Below are 24356 nucleotides of genomic sequence, written 5' to 3' on the forward strand. Positions count from 1 at the left end.
ATCTGAAAAAGTTCAACTTCAAATAGAGTAGGGGCAAGCTACTTTTAATTTCATGGCCTAGTAAATAATTGTAGGATATCTGTGTTTATCGTATCCTCTATCAATATATATAATTTTGTCTTGCTTTCATAATTTTCTCTATAAAAGAAATATTCAACTCATCTTCATTCGCATCTCATCTTTTTCACTTTTTTGTAATTAATCTGCATCCTTACTCTGCAATCTCTCTCTGCATTATTTCTTTGCAATGGCCAAACAATCTTCTCGTGACCAATATATGAGGTATTCTACATCTCGTTCACCAGTTATTTCTGCTTCTACTGTAAGTGCTATCACTACAAGAGAAGTGGGCTTTTGTGACCAAACTTTTATGACCAAAAGGATTATTTCCTACGAAAATCGTGGGAAATAATCATTTTGGTCACAAAAGTTCGCTTTTCTTGTAGTGTATAATGCAATATAATAATGATCTGACTAATAAGTCAGATGATGATACTATTTACAAGCTTATGAGTCTCGTAACCGATACTCATCAACCATTGTCGCATTTTTCTAGCGACTACAATCCAAAACTTGTGAGGTTGACAAACTCAACGAGAAAATTTCTTTCCTTCAGCGACTTCTTCTGGAGTCCAACATGAAGATAGGAGCAATAAAACAAGAGAATATGAATTTAAAATCCTTATTTGACTCTTCTTTTCAATTGTCTACTCCTTTAGATAGGGATGCCATGCAAATTTTTGAAAAGTAAGATCGTTTAAAGAATGAGGTGAAGAGCCTCAAATTTATGTAATTTTATTTTGAGATAATAAAATAATATCTCACAAATATTCATATTATGTTTCTATCTTCTGGTAGATGTTCTGTGTGTTTGATTTTATTTCTTCTTTAATAATGCACATTTCTTACAAAATTGTAATATGAATCTGAAATACTAACTGCATTTAAGAAATGGTATTTCAGAATTAATAGTTTCATTTATCTCTCCCTCGAAGCCGAAAGGGTTTTTGATTTATATTTCAAATATGTGCAGTTTTCATGAGCTCTTCTGGAACCTCAATGCCATTTAAATCATGTATACAAACTGCAATAAAAGCTAATATAGATACTGAAAATATATAGAAAATAGCTTGTTACATGTGCGTTTGGATTGTTTTAGATCATATGAGGATTTTTGAAACTTGATAAAATAAGTACTTTAGGACTATATGCTTCATGCATTTCATATCTAGTGATCTATATAAATATGCAGTTAATCATGCATATCCGAACTCGGTAACTATCAAGCTAATAAAAACCTCAATATAATTTCATCAACCTTAAAAGCATATCAATATTATTTTTGCAAAAAACCGACTCGTGATTTATTTATTACATTTTCATTTGCTTTATACAAATATCCACTGATATTCAACAAGCATCACCTCTTAGGTGTTTGGACTACAAGTCCATATGTATTATATTTTACTAGTGATATCAATTCTGCAGGAATTGTTTATTTCTATTTTGGCCAATATTTTTACGTCGGTATATTCTTCGACGATTCTTGGCTCACTTTCTTCATTACTTCTAGTAATGTCAAGTGCCATCTTATATGAAAATACGTTGTCAACAACGGTTTTATTTCTATCAAGAATTTCTCATTTACTCATGAAATGTATCGAGATCTCGTTATTTTCAGGTACCTGTTGTGATGACCCGCTTTTGCGTGTATTTTCACTGAAGGGTTGTTTTTAATTTAATTAATATGTGGGTTTATTTATTTTAAATTAATGTATTTTAATTGATTTTTAATTTGTTTGATGTTGTGTTTAATTTATTTAGTCGTTTTATGGTTTTTAAAATCGTTTTCGGTGGATCTGTTTTGGTTTCCAGAGTGAGGATTGGACCTCATTTCTTTTCCCTTATCTTTTCTTTTCTTTTCTCTTTTTTCTTTTTCTTTCTTTTTCCTTCTTTTTCTTCCTTTTCTTCTTCTTTCTTCTTCCTCCTCTCCCGCGTACGCACATCAACCCCTTTTCTCTCCTTCCATCGCCGCCTGTTTGTCAGCCTGGTGCGCCTCCGTCCAGCCGCCGTGTAGTGCACTACCCCCACCATTCTTTTGCCCTCCCACCAGAGATCATCCCCACCAATTTTTAGAGCCATCGGACTAGCCGTTAGCCGCCACGAGCCCCTGGAAGTCACGGCACCTGCTCTATTTTTCCCCTTGTTGCTGGTTGCTTTCGCAGCCTAGAACCGCCACTTGCTGGCGGCGTGGCCTATACCACCTACCCAGTTTTCTTCCCCTCTCACCGGTGAACATCCCCACCAAGTTTCACCTCCATCCGACCCACCTTTAGCCACCACGAGCTCCTCCAAGCCACTCAGTTTTTCACCGATTTCGGAGCCGTCGCACCACCTCCGGCTACCATCTCTTTACAACTTCTTCCCCCACCTCTTGCCGACCTAAACCACCCATTTTCGGCCTCGATCTGTTGCCGGAGCAGCTCCCACGAGCTCAACTCCGATTTGAGCTTTTTCCGCTTCCTCCGTCGTTTCTACCACTACCCATGGCCAAAACTCGTTTCCTTTAGCTTCATAAATATCTCAAGACCATTCCCTATCAATTTTGGGTCATAGTTTGTCCCCGTTCGAAAGTGGGTAATTTATTACCCATGGCAACAGTGTAAATTACACTGTTACGTTACTTTTCTTCTGCTGTTTGTAACGCCGCGAGCTTTCAAAAAATACCGTATAGCGCTGTAAGTATTTTCCAAACTCTACTTTTAGATTTAAATATATTTTACTCATACAATATATATTTGTTGTTGGTTGGCTGATTCCGGATTGAGTACGAGGAGTTCGGGGGTCGGATGGATGATGACAGAGTTGCTTGGATTGTTGTTTTGTGCATTGTGGTTGCTTTTACATGGTGCATGCACGTGCATTTTATTTATTTGAGAATATCCTGTTTTATTGGCGTAAATGAATTTTCGGGTGCGTGGGTATCACGACTCCAAGCCGGGATGGAGTATTATCTCGGTGGAGCTCCTTTGGTCATTCGGGAGTGTAATATACTGAGTGACGTCCCCTGAGTTGTCGCTGGGCGACGACGGGAGCGGGGGCTAGAGGATGCTTGGCTACGAATGCGCAGGGCGCGGAACTGGGTAGCGCTCTACGCACCGACTCCGTGGCCCTTCGCTGGCGAGGGCTAGAGGATGCTTGGCTATGAATGCGCGGGGCGCGGAACTGGACATCGCTCGTTTAGGTGTCACACGCGTGGTCGTTACCTGCGGTGTGGCACAGGAGCCAGGGTGTGCGGATGACTCCTAGGGGAGGTCATGGTGCATACAGATTAATTGGTTAATGGTTTGATTTGGATATGGGCCAAATGTGACTTTTGGCGTGATAATTAGAAAGGATATGTTTTTGGGCCAAATGGGATTTTTGGCATGCGTGGAAAAATATGGTTTTATGAGTTTCGTGCATTGGCATTCTTCATGCATATTGTTTGAGTTTTAATATGCTTTTATCTAGTGGTGTTTGGATTTTACTTACCTGCAGCACCATTTTTGGTATCGTAGATTTTGATGTAGAGATCGAGGAGGAGGAGGAGGTTGAGCCCGAGGATGCAGCTCGCCGGAGTTCTGAGTTGAAGTTAATATCTTGTTGTGCTTTGAATAATATTTGTGTTTTGTAATATTTTAATATGTAAGTTTTGAACAGCTTTGTATTAAACAATGAAAATTCTGGTACTTAGTTTATGACTTTGCTATCTGCTGCGTGTTTCTTCGTGCACATTTGTTGTTTATACACACACTTGTCACTCGTCGATAGGGTGGTGACCCGTGATGTCATCATCCGGACGTCTCGATTTCTCTGTGTCCGTGTGTGGGGATTTGGGGGCGTCACACCTGTCCCTCTTCAAGGGAAGACATTTCATGAAAGACCTATTTAGGAGGTACCCTTCAGAAGGATTATACTTTTCAGGAGTTTTTATTATGAGAGAATTTTGTACAGAAAGTTTGGATGGATCTTATTGCTTGTTTTGTGGGTACGACCTCTTCAGAAGTACTAATTTCTTTTTTTTGTATTTTTCTCTTTTGGGATACTTTATCTTTTGTATCAATAGGTCTCCCACGCTTTTAGACATGTCTGATATTCATTAGACTACTAAATTTCTTAATTGTCCTATTAGGACTTCAATCATTACTAGGATTTTAGTAACTAGAATATGAGACATTTTTACCTTATTGCATTTATAAATTAATTATCATATGAACTTCCAATTCACCTATGATAATCAAGATAACGTCGAATTATTTCATTTTATTTGCTTCTAGCAAATTTTTCTCTTCGCTCATAGTGGGAACACTTTATAATAAAAGAATCTTTTGGTTCTTTTATAAACGTCCATATGAAAATTATTCGACTTATCGTAATTTATTTCGGATGATCAAGTTAATCATGAAAAACATACAAATATTTTGAATCATATCACTTTTGATGCATTATAATATTTGATTCAATAGTTGTATAATATCATCTTGAAGAGAAAGCTTGTAGTTTTTCTAGTACGAGCTTCTGGCCCGAAATCATAGATGTACTATAAAGATATTCATTACCACGTTCGAGCTCTTGGTTTCTTTGAAAAATGCACCATTCACTTCTGAGAATAATATAAATCCAATACCATTCACTTCAGGGAATGATGTGGAACTAGTAGGACGTGACTCATGATTTCTTAACAAAAACTCATTATTTTGCTCATCCACTAGAAGACAAGATATAAGTTTAGAATATCTTGTAAACTTTCACACTCGATATTGCTATTTTAGGAGCACATTCGAGGCATTCATTTTAAACAGATATTCTTTAGTGGCTTTTTTCTAAACAATTTCAATTATGCAACTTCAGGTGCATTAATCATAATGAGCTTTTCGTACACGTATCACTCATTTAAATTATATCACAGAATCAATAGATCTTTTATTATGAGATACTCAATAAAATTTTTGGTTTAGGACGATCCTTTAGGGATGCTCAATTTCTATTTCAAAATGAATCTTATCATCAATAATTCGTAACAAGTATAAACAATAAATAGACCTTGTATATAAACTATATGAATAAAAGTTAACCACAGATATAATTGAAATGTAAATTATGAAAATTTTAATTCATCATAGATATAACTGAGATATAAACTATGTGAATAAACATAAAATTTTATGAAGTAATAATAAGGAATATAATCTTTAAGACTCACCTTGGGATTGCAAATAATATATTAAAAAACTTACTTGAAGTAGAAGATCACTAGCTTTAGAATCGTCAAAATCTTCGTATTGATAACGTATTATGAAACTAATAAAAAGAGAGAGCGAAAGACAGAGAGAGAGAAGGAAAGACAGATGAAATAATGTGTAGGATTCAATGTAAAAACTTAATTATATATAAGTGAATGATACTCATATATATAGGAGGACAAAGGAGTAGGTATAGCTTAAATCTTAATTGATGGCTAAAGATTGATCTTAATTGATGGCTAAGGATGGTCATACAAATAAGTTTATAACATTTTGATATTTTTAGGAAAGGCTTGGATTCACAAAAGTCTCTAATACCAAACAAGTGCAAGGATAGCGTTAAATAGATGATATAAATGAATCAGAAGGCTTGGCTTCACAAAAGTCTCTAATACCAAACAAGTACACGGAATAGAGATTTAAAATTATCCACCGGGTGTCTTTCCTGCTTATGCAACGGCTTGACACCACCATTTTTAGTCTGTCGAGAGCTAATAAAGCAGCACGACATTTGCAAAAGGAAAAATATAGTTGCAAGCATAATTGTGCACTAATCTGTGCACCAATATGATGTGATTGGTCAAAAAGTAAATTTTATTGAAAACAGTGTTAATTTAAATTTTAAGTATGAATAAATCAGTATTGGTACACAGATTAGTACGCGACTGTGCTTGTATGTAGCAAAACTCTTTGCAAAATGCCTCTCTAAGTTTGAAACCAAAAAAAAAAAAAAAAAGGTACTTTTATTTGGAAAATCACAAAAATGGTCCAAGCACAACCTATATTGTACACGAACTAAACTTTTAGAGAAACTTATAGGGCAGAAACCACCAAAGAATAGTAATGCAGTCATATAACAAGATCCTTCTCAGCACTTGATTTTTCCCATTCTGTGCTGCTAGGGTTCTTTTTCTAGCTTGAGCATTTTTAGCAGGTCCATGAAGATGATCTCTTAAGTACGGGTTTCATCTGCTTGTCCTCTTCGAGGGAAATCATCCCCAAGTGTGATGGATCCTCTAGCATCATCTTTGCCACTGAGTACCTGACAATTGACCAGGTCTAGTACTTTCTAGCCTGCTTACCAATAGACTTCCCAAGTTTCCCATCGTAATATTCTGGCCAGTTATCCTTCAGTAGTCGATCTCAGCAAGCTCAATTACCCGTCTTGCAATTTGTGGCCGTCCGGTCTTGGTGCAAGCAGCTGTTAGAAGCCATAGAAGCACTGCACTCGAGATAAGAAGGGAAAACAAGGTATCACTAAAAAAGAATGGGTTATGAACATCAAAAACAGAGTTGAGCATGAAATGTGAAATGTGAAATGTGAATTGTCGATATTAATGGTATAAGGTCACTACTTTGATGTCAAAATAAACAATGTGCTACAAAACACTGGCCTATTAAAGCAATGTTATCCGGTGCCATTCATAGTACGGTGCATTGAGCTTATGTGTTTGGCTAATATGGAAGGAGCATCAAATTTCATGTGAATGATTATCAAAGAAATGAACAACACAGATATTACTCTTCAAATAAACTACATCATGTCCAATGAAAGGTAACAACCATGTTTTAAACAACCTGTGAAGGACAAATTTGGAGTGAGCACATTTGAAGTGTGATTCAAGACAAGGCATATGGAAAACATCTTGAAGCTCCAAAAACAAAGTGGTAGCTGGAATCATATGCCTTAAACCACAAGAAGTTTCAAAATGCATGGTTCACGTGCTTTTTTCATGCCTTAAAGATAGTCATTTGTATCTCCAGAGTAGCGTGGGAAAACAAGATTGTGGACAGATGAGTTTAGAAGGTTTGCTTCCTTCCGCCACCTTGGAATTGTAGATATGGGTTGTCAATTCAGTTTTCTAAAGAATGTCATGCTATTCTATCAACATCATGATTCGAGAATGAGGACTGTATGTGGAGAACTAAGAACAACTATAGTTTACTTGATGGGGAGTGAATCCCTAAAGTTCAGACTTCTAAATCAATAAAACCCTTGGACAATAAAAGATAGAATGCAAAACAAAAAAGAGTGACTCAGCAAGTATTACATATAATAATTTTTTTTGATAAGAAACTTTATTGAATGAAACTAGGCAAAGCCAATGCACACAGGAAGTATACAAAAGAAGCACCTAATTACATTCTAGAAACTTAAAAAAAAAACAAAAACTCATGAGCATTCCCTCCCTTAAGAACAATAGCCGAAAACCACTGCAGCAAAAAAAGCAAACAATTTCTAGATATCCTCAACAGTTCGCTCCTTGTTGTTGAAGCACCTATCGTTCCTTTCCATCCATAAACACAATATTATGCACAAAGGAATCATTCTCCACACTGCTGCCAACTGAGAGCTACTATGATGCCTATTCCAACATGCCAGTAGATCCACCTCATTGCATAACCCTACTGAACCCAGTTCTACCAAGAACACCAACTCATAAACACCCTAGCCACCTCACAATGTAGGAGTAAATGATCAATCAATTTACCATTTTTCTTACACATGAAGCACTACTAAATAACAATCATACCATGTTTCCTCAAATTGTCAACCGTCAAAATCTTCCCCAAAAAATGCAACTTTGGACGGCACAAAAACCCTCCAAATACTCTTCCACGGAAAAGAGAATTGTTGCTGAACAGACAACACCTTATAATAAGATTTAACTGAAAACTTTTTGCTCCCCGTGTGTTTCCATAGGCATTCAATCCCTCTCATTTCCTCTATATTCAGAGAATACAAGAAACTAAAAAAATCTGCAATCTCATTAAGTTTCCAATCCTGTACATTTCTAGTGAAAATAACATTCCAATGCACAGTCCCATTAGCATGACTCAACACCTCTGAAATAGCAGCTTGCTGATTTCCAACCAGCTGAAAACAACTAGGAAAACAGAATGAAGAGCTCTCTCACCACACCATTCATTGAACCAAAAATGAATTTGTACACCCTCTACAACCTCAAACTTAATATGTTTTACAAAACTATTCCACCCCCTTCTAATAAATTTCCATAAGCACACCCCATATGACCCCCTACCCTCCTTAGAGCACCATCCCCCCAATCACATCCATACTTTCGATCAATAACCTCCCTCCACAACGAATCCCCCCCTTCCATTTGATACCCCACAACCACTTCCCTAACAGTGCCTAATTAAATTTACTCAAATTTTGCACCCCAAACCTCCATTCACAATTGGACAGCAAACCCTATGCCAACTCACATAAATTTATTTTCCTCTCCCATCCCACCCCATAAAAATGCTCTAAACAATTTCTCAATCTGGTTTGCCACACCAACCGGTAATGGGAATAAAGAAAGACAATAAGTGGGAAGATTAGAAAGGGTGCTTCTAATAAGAGTTAATCTCCCCCCTTTTGATAGATATAGCCGTTTCCAACCTGATAATCTTTTCTCAACCTACTCCACAACACCATCCCATTTTATTTGCTTTGAAAGACGCCAAAAGATGCCCCCAATAGAAGCCCAAGATATTTCATTGGGGATAACGGATCCTCTTGTCTCAAGCCCCTCTTAACGCTGAAAAAACCACAAGAGTTGTATTTACTAATACAGAAAATCGAGCGATTGAAACACAATGTCTAACCCATCCACACCACCTATCCCCAAAGCCACATCTTCTTAGCATATAAAAAAGAAAATCCCTGCACACATGGTTATATGCATTTTCCATATCAAGCTTGCAAAGAACCCTTGGAATACCTATCCTCATCTGACTGTTCAAACACTAATTTGTGATCAGAACTGACTCCAATATTTGACGTCCCCTAACGAAAGTATTTTGAGGTTTGGAAATGATTTTATCCATCACCGTACTCATTTGATTAGCTAACATCTTCGAAATGATTTTATAAATCATGCCTCTCAAACTAATAGGAAAGAAATCCTTCAACTCATAGGCACCAGCTATCTTAGGAATGAGGGCAATAAATATAGAATTTAGGGACTTCTCAAACTTATGACAAGAATAAAATTCTTGGAAAGCTCGCATCAATTCTTCTTTAACTATATTCCAATTCTGAATTAATGTGTTCCATCTCTAACTGATGATGTGGTGCAATAATTATCTTGCATCAGTATATGCTTTAAATTTGCTATTCTTTAATATGCTATTATCAATTGAATAAGCTTTTATCAATTGAATCATCCTAGCATGGTACGTTAGACATAAAACCACCTCCTCAAGGCTAAGACTCTAAACCAAGTAAAAAGGCCTTTTGACCCATGAACAATGTCCATAGTAGTTCATTTTATTTGGTTTTCTACATTTAAGGGTAGTCATGGAATTCTATAATTGCTTAGCCGTGGGTTTTCTTTCATTAATAGTTGAGTCACACTAATTTATGGGCTTATATGTGTGGACTAGTGGAAAGTTGTGGATTAGGAACTCGAGGGCACTTGGAACAAGGCGATGTTCTGATGCAGCATATGGAATCAAGATCTGACGCAAAAAAAGTAGCGAATGCTATGAAAACTTTATTGCCTTACTGAGATTAAACAACTCTTTTCAAATCTTAAATAAGTCCATTCTAAGATAATAAGGGATAAGGAACATTTCTCTCAAACAATATGTTTCTTATGAATTTCAAATAATATCCAAATGACTATGGATTACCTTTTACTTGGATAAAAATAAAATAAAAAACTAGAAAACACACATGCGCGCGCGCACACATAGAGGATAGCCAATGGTTGTGGCTGCCACCCAGCCATTCTAGCCACCACCAGATAAGCAAGAACTAGCCCACCTTTCTGGTGGCCAGGCACCCAAATCTTGGCCAGCCCATGACTGTTGGGGTGGTGCACCGGCCAGCTTGTGGAGGCGTTCGACCACCATCCCATAGGTTGGAGCGCCACCCCAGCCATGGGCTAGCCCTGGTAGCTGTTTCTAGCCACCACTAAGTTTAGCTGCTTCTGACAACCACAAGGTTCGGCTGGTTCTCGCCACCAAAGGTGTTTTTTTTTTCCCCTTTCTTTTTGTTTTTTTTAGGGGGTGGAGGTGGCAACCACCACCAGTGGCTATCCTTAGTATTTGTTTTCTACTTTTTTATAATGAAATTTTTTTTTAATATATATATTTTAATTCCTTTAAAAAGTTTTGATTTAATATTCTTTTTAAAATTAATGTTAACACATTGTAGTTTATTGAGAGGCATATATGCCTTGATAGAGTTCTTCAACCTGTTGCCCTCTACTAGACTACAAGGATGTTGGGATGTAAGATTTTCTTGAAAGTTTCTAAAATCATTAAGAAAAGTTTTAAAGATGGATTTAAGGGGGCAGTGGTGGGAGTCCTATCGGTGGCAATTTGCTTTTTGTGTGAGCTTAAAGCACAGAAAAACATGTTTTTGAAATACTTTTAAAAAAATTATAAAAGATCATTTCAAGACCCTAAATTCTTCAGTATTTAGTTGATAGTTAAGTTCATTTACTTACAATGGCACCACATGTTGTGATATGTATTGTATATGCTTTGAACTCAATTTAATAGTCCAAGTTGGCTTTCTGGTTGGATTGGTATTTTGATTGCTTATATTAGCATGGAAGTCGACACCCACAATTCTTGAGCTTTTTGGTCATGGCCTTTTTAGTATATATTGACTCAATCATGTACTTTAATTTGATTATGGCTATCAAATAATTATTTTATTTTATTTTATTTTATTTTGTGGCTATCAAGTGTCATACAAGTGTATATTAAGTAATGCACAAAAGGATTATCCAAAATGTTGTGTTTAAGTAAAGCTTGGCCAGAAAGGCCATTCTAGGTTTTCTTTTTTAGTTTGATATTTTAAGTAAAAAAGTCTATTTTTATTATAAAAATTTTATTTATTATTTTTTAAAAATTAATATAATTTTTTATAAGTAAATTAATATAATTATTCAATAAATAAAAAATCCTAAGTCCGTTTTTTTAGTTTAATATTTTAAGTAAAAAGGTCTTTTATCAATTTTATTTATTATTTTTTGTAAAATTAATATAATTATTCAATAAAAAATTAAACTTGACACATGGCAATTTATGAAGCTGCCTTACATTTTCAACTAGCATTGATGGACGACAAAATTAACAGAAGGATGTCTTTCGATCTATTTAGCTCATACCACAGTAGATTATTTCTCAAACAAATTTACAAGATCTTAAACCTAAGTACCTCTTAGCACAGGGGTGTTTGACTAAAGTTGCCTATGTTTTACATAATTTGTTGATTACTTGATTCCAAGAGCACTTTCTAAATATCTTGTCACACTAATATACTTTTGCATGCATCTACAGATTTTCACACTGCATAATACTCAAATAAATTGAGTTAATAGGCTAACTCTATTGCCATCTTGCTTTTTAAACCTTTTTTTATTGTATTTTGTGGATCTTTTGTTATTCCACATTGACTTTAAAAATATGCACTTTACTTCAATAAAGTGCATGCTCGTGCTTTGCGCCTAGTGCTTTCACCAACACTGGATTTATTCAAGGACATCTTTTGGGCTAAGCAAAGTCAGAGGTAGTCTCATTAACCAGATTTTTAGGTCTTTTAATAGTGCCCTCAAAGTAGAAATTTTGATGTCATGATTGTTGTGTCGACTGACGTGCCTGTGATTATTTGCATAAAATGATTACTGCATAAACTCGAGGTAAGTAACCATGATCTCACCCTTATCGATCGGTATTCTATATAAGAAACCATGATCACAAACGTTTGCTAAGATAACAATCTTTTTGTAAAACAAAGTGATAATCTTTTTCTAAAAGTATATGATATGTACATGTTTTGATCTATGACAACAAAAGTATGGCCCATTTTCAGGTACCCCATGTTCCATGCATGCGCACATTATATCTATTTAGGAAAGCAATGTATACATGCAACAGATTTTTATGTACGCTTCTAAATGCGATATTATGTTTATTTACACTACGTCATGCATGAACCAAAGGCAAGGACATCATAAGATATGTTAAGGTACAATAAGATGATATGACAAGAAAGCATGTGTTTAAGTGTGTTGCATGCCAGATACGTAATGGCCTATGTTATGATAAGTATGATGGCACTATAAGATAAGGGCAGATTGCGATGACAGGATAGGCATATTGATAGCACACCTAGTGATGAGATCCTCATGTATGGATTCCTAACCCAATGCCGTGGATGAAATACAACTAGCAAGGATTGCTAACCCCAACTCATGGGGGTCAATAGTGGATGCTAGCCAACAAGTAAAGTGGAACTAAGAGCCTGTGCCTGTATGCATGTATCTATGTACGACAAAGTTTTATCGAGCATGTGTTATTTTCAAAAAGAAAATTTATGTTATTATATGTTTTCTTTTTATTAGTAAATAAGAATTTTATTAAAATAAGTAGAGCCAAGTACACGAGACATATACAAGAGCAACACCCATGCATGAGTGTCTACATATACAAGGAAATCATGTACGTTTATGCCATGAATATTATTATATGTTATTATATGTTTATTGTGCAATGTGGTGACTTACTTAGTATTTGACTCATGTTTTGTTTTTAATGTGTTAAACTATCCTAGGTGATGATCAATATGAGGATGAAACTGTCCTACTTCCTCCAAGACCCTAGGCCCACCAGAAGAACAAGTAAGATTTAACCTTTCTATTCTACTTAATTTTGGTACCAGGGTAAAAGGTTCTCTCCTAATTTAAATCTACAATTTTCTTCCTGTCAAGATAGTATTAAGAAACATACGAATTGCTTCGGAATCAAGGCCATCAAGGGAGATTACAAAAACACTAAAAAAATAAATGCATGGCTCAAAGGTGAAGCGCAACCAATAAGCACCATTTTGAAGGACTTGAGTATAGAGCTTACAGTCTACTGTTTTGGTAAAAAACATATGGAACAACCACTAGTCAGGTGTTAGAGATTCACAATCAGGCCCAGATTCGACCCGACCACTTCCATTCCAATTTAATCCATTTTCTTTCTCAGGTCCTAGGGTGCTAGTAGTGTCCAATTGCCCAGACAGCAGCTTCATTCAGAACCAATTCATGATTGCTGACCCAAACATTAGATCTCATGTTTCCATTCAAAAGTCTTTGAGAAGGACTTCTGGAGGTATAATAACTTAAATAAGTCAAAGTGTTGTGCCTTATTTTTGGGAGATTGTAAACTGAAAACTTGAGAAGATTGAATAACCTAGTCTGTAGAGTGACTTTTTTGGTATAAGTTATAACCTCATTAATGTTTGCAAGTTGCACTTTTTGAAGCCAAAGTAAAGGGAAAAATCAAGGATTTGGTGAATAAAGAAACAATAGTTGTGAAAAAGGATGGGATCTGGAGAGATTAGAGCGTGGGAATAGCTGGAGCAAGCTACAACCTTTCACTTCACGTGGTCCCTACTACAACCAATGACTACAACTAGAGTGTGTCTATAAAAGAATATACTAGCAAATTCCAAAATATGGTTGCTCAGTCCAATTATGCAAATACAGAAGTTTGTAGAATTGCAACGAAGGTATTTTCTGATGCCACCCACATATACGAGGAGAAACCTTTTATTGACTTGAATAAAAAGGTCTATAGGAAAGTATTGAAATGTTTTAATTCTTCTACAATATTCTATCATCTAGTTCTAACGTTGGTCATAGTAACAAACTGTCTCCAAATTATCCACCTCTGTGCAAGTTAGTGTGTGAGAAGAGGAGGAGAGAGAAGGGGGGGGGGGGGGGGGGTATTAGAAGCAACTCTTCCAACACCTTTTGATGCCTGTATGAGATTTTGAATATAATTGTTGAGTTCAGGACCAACTCTTTGCTTCACACTCATGGAATTCGATTATCCACCGACGGGGGCCAAAGCTAACATGCGAAAGGGAATGAGTTTGTGTGATACCCCATTCTGATAAATGATAAGGGTAGGTGGTGTATAGGATCTCATATTGTTTGGAAATGAGAAGTTCTTACTCTTTATATGTTCTAATAGAGCTCTAATTGTATCATTAACTAGTCTTTTTGGAGTATAGGCCATGTGGATTGGGCCTTCTATTGAGACGTCACAAATGGTATCAGAGCCTATCCTAACTAGAAATGTGGGACTTAAGTAGTGCTATCTACGACGGACTAGCTCGATGAGGACATCGGGAATATAAGGTGGGGCGATTGTGATACCACATTCTGATAAGTGATAAGAGTAGGTGGTGTATAGGATCCCACATTCTTTAGGGATGAAAAGTTTTTATTCTTTATAATGTTCCAATGAGACTTTAATTATATCATTGACTAGTCATTTTAGATTATAGGTAGGTCCCTTGGGCCTTCCATTGGACCGTTATAGTATAAGAACTTGCCTTTCAGACAGCTGTTCTAGATCATATCATTTTGAAATCTGTTTAAAATTTTAGATAAAGCATTGGGTTCAAGAGTAACCCATTTCCTCACGTGTGCCTGAGAGATAGAGAGGGAGAGAGAAAAGGGAATGAATGAAAGAGCTTCCCTCCCTCAATCCCTCTTAGTTAGAATCAGTTTTTGCCCCAACAATTAAACAATCCTAATCTGTTGTCCAGATGACTAACACAAGAGGAGGGTGAATTGAGTTATATTTAAAAAATTAACAATTACAAATCAAATACACAATATAAAATATAAATAAAATATAAAGCAGCAGTAAATATAAAGAGTAAGTGTAAGAGAGAAGCAAACTCAGTATGTTAACAAGATTCGGTTCCACTGCCTACGTCCTCACCTCAAGCTACCATTAGAGGATCCCCAAATTCACTATTCAACCTCTTTCAGGTGGAAATAGAAACCTATTATACATTTGAACAACACCGCTACAAAGGATCCGTGTAGAACACCCTCTACATTTGTAATCACCTTACACGTGGTGATTCAACTATTCTTTATGTAGATCACTTTCTACATGCACAAGGGTTATACACACCCTTTTACTGATACAAGAGTTGATAGTAGGTAGGTTATCAGAAAACACTTATCAATGAGTGAAATAAGAACAATACAGTGCAAGCTATATCTCTCAAAATGAACAAGGGTTAAGGTTCAATGCTTAGAGAAGAGAGAATGAAAGCTTTAAATGAATATTGTATACTCTTGGTGTTATTAATCTGAAACTCTCAAATGATCTATTTATAGGCATATGAGACTTCATATTCAAATTTAAAAACATTTACATGTCAAAGACAACATCATTTATTTTTCAAAAATTTCAAACTTGATCTTTTTACTTTTTGTATATGACAAAAGGAGTATACTTTATTTTTAAAACATTTCAAACCTAATCTTTTTACTTTTTGCATATGACAAAAGGAGGACATTTTTTTTTCAAAAATTTCAAACCTAATTTTTTTTTTTTTACTTTTTGCATATGACAAAATGAGCACAATTTACTTTTCAAAATTTTCAAACAAAAACATCTACATTTTGCATAAGTCAAAAATAGAATCAATCACTTTTGAAAATATTCAAATAAAGCATGCATATATGAAAAATGATAATCAATCATCTTTAATATTTTCAAAGTTCAAATCTTTAATTATGTAATGCACATGTAAAAGATGATAATCAATCATCTTTCAAACTTTTTAAATTTAATTTTTAAAATATTCATGCACGTGTGAAAAATGTATTTTAAGAGAAATACTTTTTGCAGTCGGCAGATGCAGTCGGCGTGCAGTCGGCTGTAAAAAAGTGAATTAATACGGGACCTACATGAAAAAAAAATTATTTTTATAACTTTTTTTTATTCATGTAGGTCCCCCTGAATATAAAATTTTTTTTTTATAATTTTTTTTATTCATTCCGTACAGCCGACTGCACGCCGACTGCATTTGCCGACTGTATGTAGCAAAGCCCGTATTTTAATGCTTTATGAAAAAATATTAATTTTGAACCTTAATCCTAATTTTGAATTTTTAAGAGATTTATAACATTATTCTATGACTTTAATGTGAATTTGTTCCCTTCTTGCTCATGCTTGGTTCCTTGATGTGCTTGACTCCATTGTATAGACACCTTGAGTTTGAGACTCCTTTATTCTTTGAATTCATTTGTTATCATCAAAATTCATGTGTAGATTTATAATTATACGAAACTTGAAACCTTGAGTTCAACAATCTCTCCCTTTTTGATGATGACAAATACTTGATAGAATCTGAAACCTGTATTAATACTTAATCTCCCCCTGGGAATATGCGTTAGTTTTTCAAGTAAAAATATAAATATAATTCCAAGCATATATAACAAGTTTAGCAATTCAGACAATGTTAATGTTCTAATCTAAAACTTCTCTCCCTTTTGGCATCATTAAAAAGGATCCGCAACAAGTAAATGAACTGAAAAAGAAAAAAAAAGGTGTGTTAGTAAAAAAATTGTAGATAGTTGAAAAAATGGAGCCACTCGTGACCCGACAATTGTGGCTGGAGATTTTAAAAATCTTCTGATGTTGTTAAAAAAAAGATCATTTTCATCCATTGGATACTAAAAAGAAATCACATTGCTCATTGACTTAGATGATAGCTTATCTTGTTCGTTATGCTATCTCTATAAAATCAGTCTTAAAGTTTATCCAATCTGCATTAAATTTTCTTCTCATCTCTATAACTCATCTGCATTCATTCAATATTCTCGCTTTAAACTTTCAATTCTTTTCTCAATGGCTCATTCTTCTAACATTCATTTGGATTCATCCATGAGGTATTCTACACCTCATTCTCTTGTCCTTTTTGCAGTTGCCATTGGTGCCATGTTGAAGCAAGAAAATAATAATTTGGCTAATAAGTCAGATTCCGATGCTATTTACGACTTGGTGAGTCTCGGGACTTGCTACTCCTCATCTATAGTTATTTTTTTTTTTAGCGGCTACAAGTCAGAAACCATGAAGTTGAAAAACTTAAAGAACAAATTATTGTACTTCAACGAATTGTTCAAGAGTCTCACATAAGGGAATGAATCTTTTAGCAAAAAAATAAACAGTTGAAATCTCTATTTGATTCTTCATTCCGCTTGATAGTTCCAATAGATAGGGATGACATGATATTGTATGAAGAGAATGAGCGTCTCAAACATGAGGTTAAGAATCTCAAGTTTATGTAAAAATATTTAAAAATCTCTCTCTATTTTTATTAACTCTGGTCTATCTTTTAAGAGATATTTATAGCATGTATCATACATATTTTTCTTCTAATCATACATAATCTATCTTCTGGTAAAGGTTTTGTGAAAATATTTGTTAACTGATCGTGTGTGTTTGTAAACTCTAATACTATATCGCCTTTCTACACATGATTTCGAAGAAAATGATATCTTATTTCAATATGTTTAGTTTTAGAATATGTATTGGGTTCTTTGAAAGATTTATAGCACTTGTATTATCACATTTGATTGGAATGTGATTATACATGAGTTTAAAATCTTTAAGTTGTTGCTCATATAAAGAACTTGAGTACAACAACTACCCGTAGCAACATATTCTGCCTTAGTAGTAGATAGTGCAACATAATTTTATTTTTTACTAAACCAAGAAACTAGTGCATGACCTAAGAAATTATATGCTCTACTAGTATTTTTTCGATCAATTTTACAACCAACATAATCTGCTAAGAAATGATATGCTCTACTAGTACTTTTTGGATCTATTTTACAACTAGCATAATCTGCATCTGTGTAGCTGATTAAATCGAAAGATGTGTGCTTAGGATACCATAACCCTAAGTCAATTGTAGCACTAAGATATATAAGAATGTGCTTAACTGCAATTAAATGAGATTCTTTTGAAAATGATTGAAAGCGTGCACATAAGCACACACTAAACATAGTATCTGGTCTACTGGTTGTCAAATATAATAAGCTACTAATTATATCTCGATATACTTTCGAGTCAACTGGCTTACTAGTTTCATCTTTATCAAGTTTAGTAGATGGGCTAATTGGCGTTCCAATTTCCTTAGTACATTCCATCCCAAACTTCTTGAATAATTCCTTAATATTTTTATTGATTGATGAATGTCTCACTTTTTTCTTACTTAATTTGCAATCCGAAAAAGAATGTAAGTTCTTCCATTATGCTCATATCAAATTCTTCATGCATAGTCTTAGCAAAAACTTGACACATATTTTCATTAGTAGCACTAAATATTATATCATCAATATAAATCTGAATTAAAAAAATATCATCATTTTGGTGTTTAATGAAAATAGTTGTGTCGAGTTTTCCTCTTAAAAAATCTTTTTCAATCAAGAAACTACCGAGTCTCTCGTACCAAGCTCTAGGAGCTTGTTTGAATCCATATACTGCTTTTGTGAGTTTGAAAATATGATTTGGAGAAATATGATTTTCAAAACCTGGAAGTTGCTCAACATATACTTCTTCATTTATAAAACCATTTAAAAAAGTACTTTTAACATTCATTTGAAAAAATTTGAAGTCTTTATAACAAGCATATGCAAGTAGAATTCGAATAACTTCTAATCTTGCGACTGGTGCACATGTCTCATCATAATCAATTCATTCTTCTTGATTGAAATCTTGGGCTACAAGTCGATCCTTATTTCTAGTAATGACTCCGGACTCATCCTTCTTGTTTATAAAAATCAATTATATTCCAATAATAGTATGATTTTTGAGTCTAGGAACAAGTGTCCAAACATCATTTCTTTCAAATTGATTCAACTCTTCTTGCATAGCTAGAATCCAAGATTCATTAAGAAGTACTTCATCAATATTTTTGGGTTCAATCTGAGATAGAAAAGCAGTATGATTGCAAATATTTCTAAAAGATAATTGAGTGCTTATACCTCGTGAAGGTTCTCCCAGAATTTGTTTCACTCGATGATTTTTCACAAATTTCCACTGTTTGGTTGCATCTTGTATTAAATTTTAATGATCTTTCCTATGTCTCCATGTTGGACTTCCTCTATTGTGTTCTCTTTGTTGAGATTGAAACTTTCCGTGTTATTTATACCTCATGTTTCTTCATCAATAGATTTTTTGAAGAGTAGAGAATTAGATTCATTAAATACTACATACATAGATTTTTGTACAGTCAAAATTTTTTTATTAAATATTCTATAAGCTTTACTATTAGTAGAATATCCAGGAAAGATACTTTCATTACATTTTGTATCAAACTTGGCTAAATTATCCATATTATTCAAAATAAAATATTTGTATCCAAATACATGAAAGTAATCAATGTTGGGTTTTTTCTCATTCCAAAGCTTATAGGGGGTCTTATCTAACTTAGACCTTAGCATAACTCTATTTATAACATAACATGCAGTACTTACCGTTTCGGCCCAAAAATAACTAGGCAAATTGTTCTCATTGAACATTGTTCTTGTCATTTCTTAAAGAGATCTATTTTTTCTCTCTACTATTTCATTTTGTTGAGGAGTTCGAGGAGCAGATAAATTATGCACAAAATCATTTTCATCACAAAAAGTTTTAATATTTTTATTAACAAACTCTTTTCCCCTATCACTTTGGATACTTGAAATAGTATAACCCTTTTCATTTTGAATTCTCTTGCATAACTTGATAAAAAAATTATGTGCTTCATCTTTATGAGTAAGAAAGATGATCTAAGTATATCTAGAGAAATCATCAACAATAACAAATGCATAATATTTTCCTCCTAGACTTATAAATCTATTTGGTCCAAAAAGATCCATGTGTATCAGTTGTAGTGGTCTAGTAGTGGAAATATTTTTTTTGGTTTTAAAAGAAATTTTTGTTTGTTTATCAAATTGGCATACATCACAAATTTTATTTTTAAGAAAATTTATTTTTGGTAAACCTCTCACAAGATTATTTTTTGAAAGTTTGGAAATAAGTTCCATATTGACATGACCTAATCTTCTATGCAATAGCTAACCAATTCATTTTGAGTTAAAAAATAAATAGTATCTTGTTAGGTAATTTCTTCAAAATCGATTGTATAAACATTGTTGCTTCTAAAAGTAATAAAACAAACATTACAATCATGATCATTCAAAATAATGCACTTATCTATTTTGAAAGTAACTGTAAATCCTTTATCACATAATTGACTTATGCTCAAAAGATTATACTTTAGACCTTCAACAAGTAGAACATCTTCAATTATGAGAGAAAATTCATTACCAATTTTACCTATTCCCACGATCTTCCATTTCGAGTTGTCTCCAAATGTCACGTGTCATTCTTCTTTAGATCTAAGATAAAAAAAACTTAGTCTTGTCTCCCGTCATATGTTTTGAACATCCACTATTTAAAAACCGTTTGTTTTTGCTTGTGGAGGACTTCATGCATACCTATAAAAATAATTAAAATGATTTTTCTTGGTATCCAAATTCTTTAGGTCCTTCATTTATTAGTATTAGAATAAACAAGATTTTTAGATACCCATATGACCCTAATAGTTATTGTATGCTTTCTTCTAATAGGACAAGTATGATAATTATGACCATTTCTATTACAAAAATTACAAATAGTATGTGGCATATGTGAAGAACTTGAGTGATTATAATAATATCTTTATTTGGCAAAATTATTTTTATGAAAAGAATTTTGAATACTGGACTTTGATGTAGAAGGATTATCAAAGAAGTTTTTATAAGGTTTTTATTTTTGTTTTGGCATATATCCCAGGCCTGCCTTGTCAAAAACACATATTTGATTACAAAGAAGTTTTTTAAAATTTCTTCTTAAAGTTTTCAACAATATTTTTTAAATCAGTTTTCTTATTTTTCAACTTAAAATTTTCATCTTTTAAAACGATGTTTTATTTTCTTAAAATTTCAATTTCGTTTGTTAAAAAAGAATTTTTCTTTTTCAAAGCAGTATACTTGATATCCAATTTTTCAAGTTCCTTATATACGTCTTCTAAAATATTTTGCAATTCTTTATATGAAGGATCTTCAATATTCTTAAGATTTGTTACCTTAATGTCATTTTTTGTCATAAGACAAATATTTACTAATTCTTCATTGCTTGCTTTATTATCCGAGCCATTTGAATCATCATCCCATTTAGCTTTCATTACTTTCTTGCCCTTGTTTTAATTTTTCTTTAGCAGATGACAATTTAGTTTGATACGACCAGACTTATTGTATTTATAACAAATTAAAATGTCATTTTTACCTAAATCTTTCTTAGAAACTTTTTGAATGATTTCCTCGGAGGAGTTTTATTTTTCTTTAAGAACCTCTTAATTCTTCTTATTATCATCGCAACTTCTTCAACTTTGTATTTATTTTCCTCATTTTTTTCACTTTCACTTTCATGAGGAACAATTTTAAGTGTCAAGCTCTTCTTGAGCTTTCCTTCTTCTTCTCCTTCTTTCAATGTGTACTCATGGGCGATAAGTGACCCGATGTGTTCATTCACTTCGAGCTTCTTGAGGTCTCTATCTTCAAGAATCGCTATCACTTTTGATTTTCAACGTTTTGGTAGAGAGTTGAGAATTTTTCTTCCTATCTCCACCTTGAAATAAATTTTGCCAAGAGTTGTCAAACAATTTATGATATTAGTAAAACGAGTGTACATACTAGAAATAAATTCGATATTATTCATCTAAAACATTTCATATTCATGAGTAAGAATATAATTTTTTGATTTCTTGACTTGCGAAATTTCTTCATAAGTAACGTCCAATTTATCACAAATTTCGTTTGCCGTAATGCAAGTCATTATTCTATTAAACTCATTTTCATTGAGAGCATTATATAATAAATTCAAAGTAGTTAAATTCAAAGTATAAAGTCTATCGTCTTCACGATCAAACTCTTCTTCTTCTTTTTTGACCTTTACTCCATCAACCACTTTTGTTGGAATATAAGGTCCATTTATAATACATTTCTAGATTTCTCGATCTTGACCTTGAGGGAATATTCTCATTCTAATTTTTCAGAATGAGTAATTGTCTTTACAAAAGAGTGGAGACCGATTGTTAGATTAACTTTTATCAAATGAAGCTGCAATGTTAGCCATAAGATCTTAACTCAAAAGATAGTTAATCTTATAATAGAGCCCTTGCTCTGATACTAATTGTTGTCCAGATGACTGATACAAGAGGAGGGTGAATTGAGTTATATTTGAAAAATTAACAATTATAAATCAAATGCATAATATAAAATATAAATAAAATATAAAGCAGCAGTAAATATAAAGAGTAAGGGTAAGAGAGAAGTGAACTCAGTATGTTAACGAGATTCGGCCCCACTGCCTACGTCCTCACCTCAAGCTACCCCTTGAGGATCCCTAAATTCACTATTCAACCCCCTTCAGGTGGAAATAGAAACCTATTATACTTTTAAACAACACCGTTACAAAGGATCCGTGTAGAACACCCTCTACACTTGTAATCACCTTACAAGTGGTGATTCAATTATTTCCTGTGTAGAACACTTTCTAAATGCATAAGGGTTATACACATCCTTTTACTGATACAAGAGTTGATAGTGGGTAGGTTATCAAAAAACTCCGAATGAGTGAAATGAGAATAATACAGTGCAAACTATATCTCTGAAAATGAATAAGGGTTAAGGCTTAATGTTTAGAGAATAGAGAATGAAAGATTTGAATAAATATTGTATGCTCTTGGTATTATTAATGTGAAACTCTCAAATGATCTATTTATATGTGAGACTTCATATTCAAATTTAAAAAGATTCACATGTCAAAGACAACATCATTTAATTTTCAAAATTTCAAACCTAATCTTTTTACTTTTTGCATATGACAAAAGGAATACACTTTACTCTTCAAAAATTTCAAACTTAATCTTTTTACTTTTTGCATATGACAAAAGGAGCATACTTTACTTTTCAAAATTTTCAAATAAAAACATATACCTTTTGCATAAGTCAAAAAGTGTATCGATCACTTTTGAAAATATTTAAATAAAGCATGCATATGTGAGAGATGACAATCAATCATCTTTAATATTTTTAAAGCTCAAACCTTTAATCTGTCATGTACATGTGAAAGATGACAATCAATCATCTTTCAAAATTTTCAAATTTAATTTTCAAAATATTCATGCACTTGTGGAAAATGTATTTTAATGTTTTATGATAAAATATTAATTTTGAGACTTAATCCTAATTTCGAATTTTTAAGAGATTTACAATATTACTCTACGGCTTTAATGTGAACTTCTTTCATTCTTGCTCATGCTTGGTTCCTTGATGTGTTTGACTCTATTGTGTGGACAACTTGAATTTGAGACTTTTTTATTTTTTGAATTTATTTGTTATCATTAAAATCCATATGTAGATTTATAATTACATGAAACTTGAAACCTTGAGCTCAACATGATCAAAAAACAAAAAATTAAACAACAATCCATTGAAAACATTGATTAAATTATCTCCTTACCAAAATCATACTGAACTCAATTTGAAATAACCAAATACGCGTTCACTTAGAAAATTTGATGAGAAGAGAGGCAAACCTGGCCAAGATCCTCCATTATGGTAAATCCATCTGGTATTCTTGGGATCACAGCCAGTTACAATTCTCCACCCATGACTTTCTATTGCAGGATAAGATATTTTCAGAGGCATTTCTCCTACCAACTCTTCCCAGCGAGGTTCAATAAGATCCATGATAGCCATTGACTGCTCAGATGTTGCAAGTGAAGATAGGATCGCAATACAATTGTCTAAAGCAAACCATCGAAAGTCCATCCTTGCAGGGCTGACATTTCCAATAAAGTAACTACACCGTGTCGGCATAAATTCAAACACCCATTCTGGGATTGAATCAGGAATAACATTAAACTTATTTACTGCAGTGTGTGAATACTCCTCAGTTTTGTAACGGTAAATGTCATTTAGCTGCTGGAAGTCAAGCCAAAAGTAACTTCGCATGTGATAACTCAATGCATGCAAACGCTTCACAATTCGCTCAATAAATTCTTTTCCTTTTGCATCCGGTTTAAGCATTGCCAAAGAACATCTCAACACCATAAAGAAAAGTGCCTGAATTTCAATTGGGTAACCATACACGCCCTGCAAAAGAGTGAATGAAGTAATTATATATAAGGAAGTGTTCATGTAATCCTCA

At 33.7% G+C, this 24356-nt stretch overlaps 1 pseudogene; it reads right to left on the reverse strand.

The window, feature by feature from the left end:
- Positions 1–6212: 6212 nt before the first annotated feature.
- The window catches only part of LOC122299694, a 29126-nt pseudogene continuing 10982 nt past the window's right edge, over positions 6213–24356 (reverse strand).

The sequence above is a fragment of the Carya illinoinensis genome, chromosome 16, assembly GCF_018687715.1.
Source record: "Carya illinoinensis cultivar Pawnee chromosome 16, C.illinoinensisPawnee_v1, whole genome shotgun sequence".
Taxonomy (NCBI): Eukaryota; Viridiplantae; Streptophyta; class Magnoliopsida; order Fagales; family Juglandaceae; genus Carya; species Carya illinoinensis.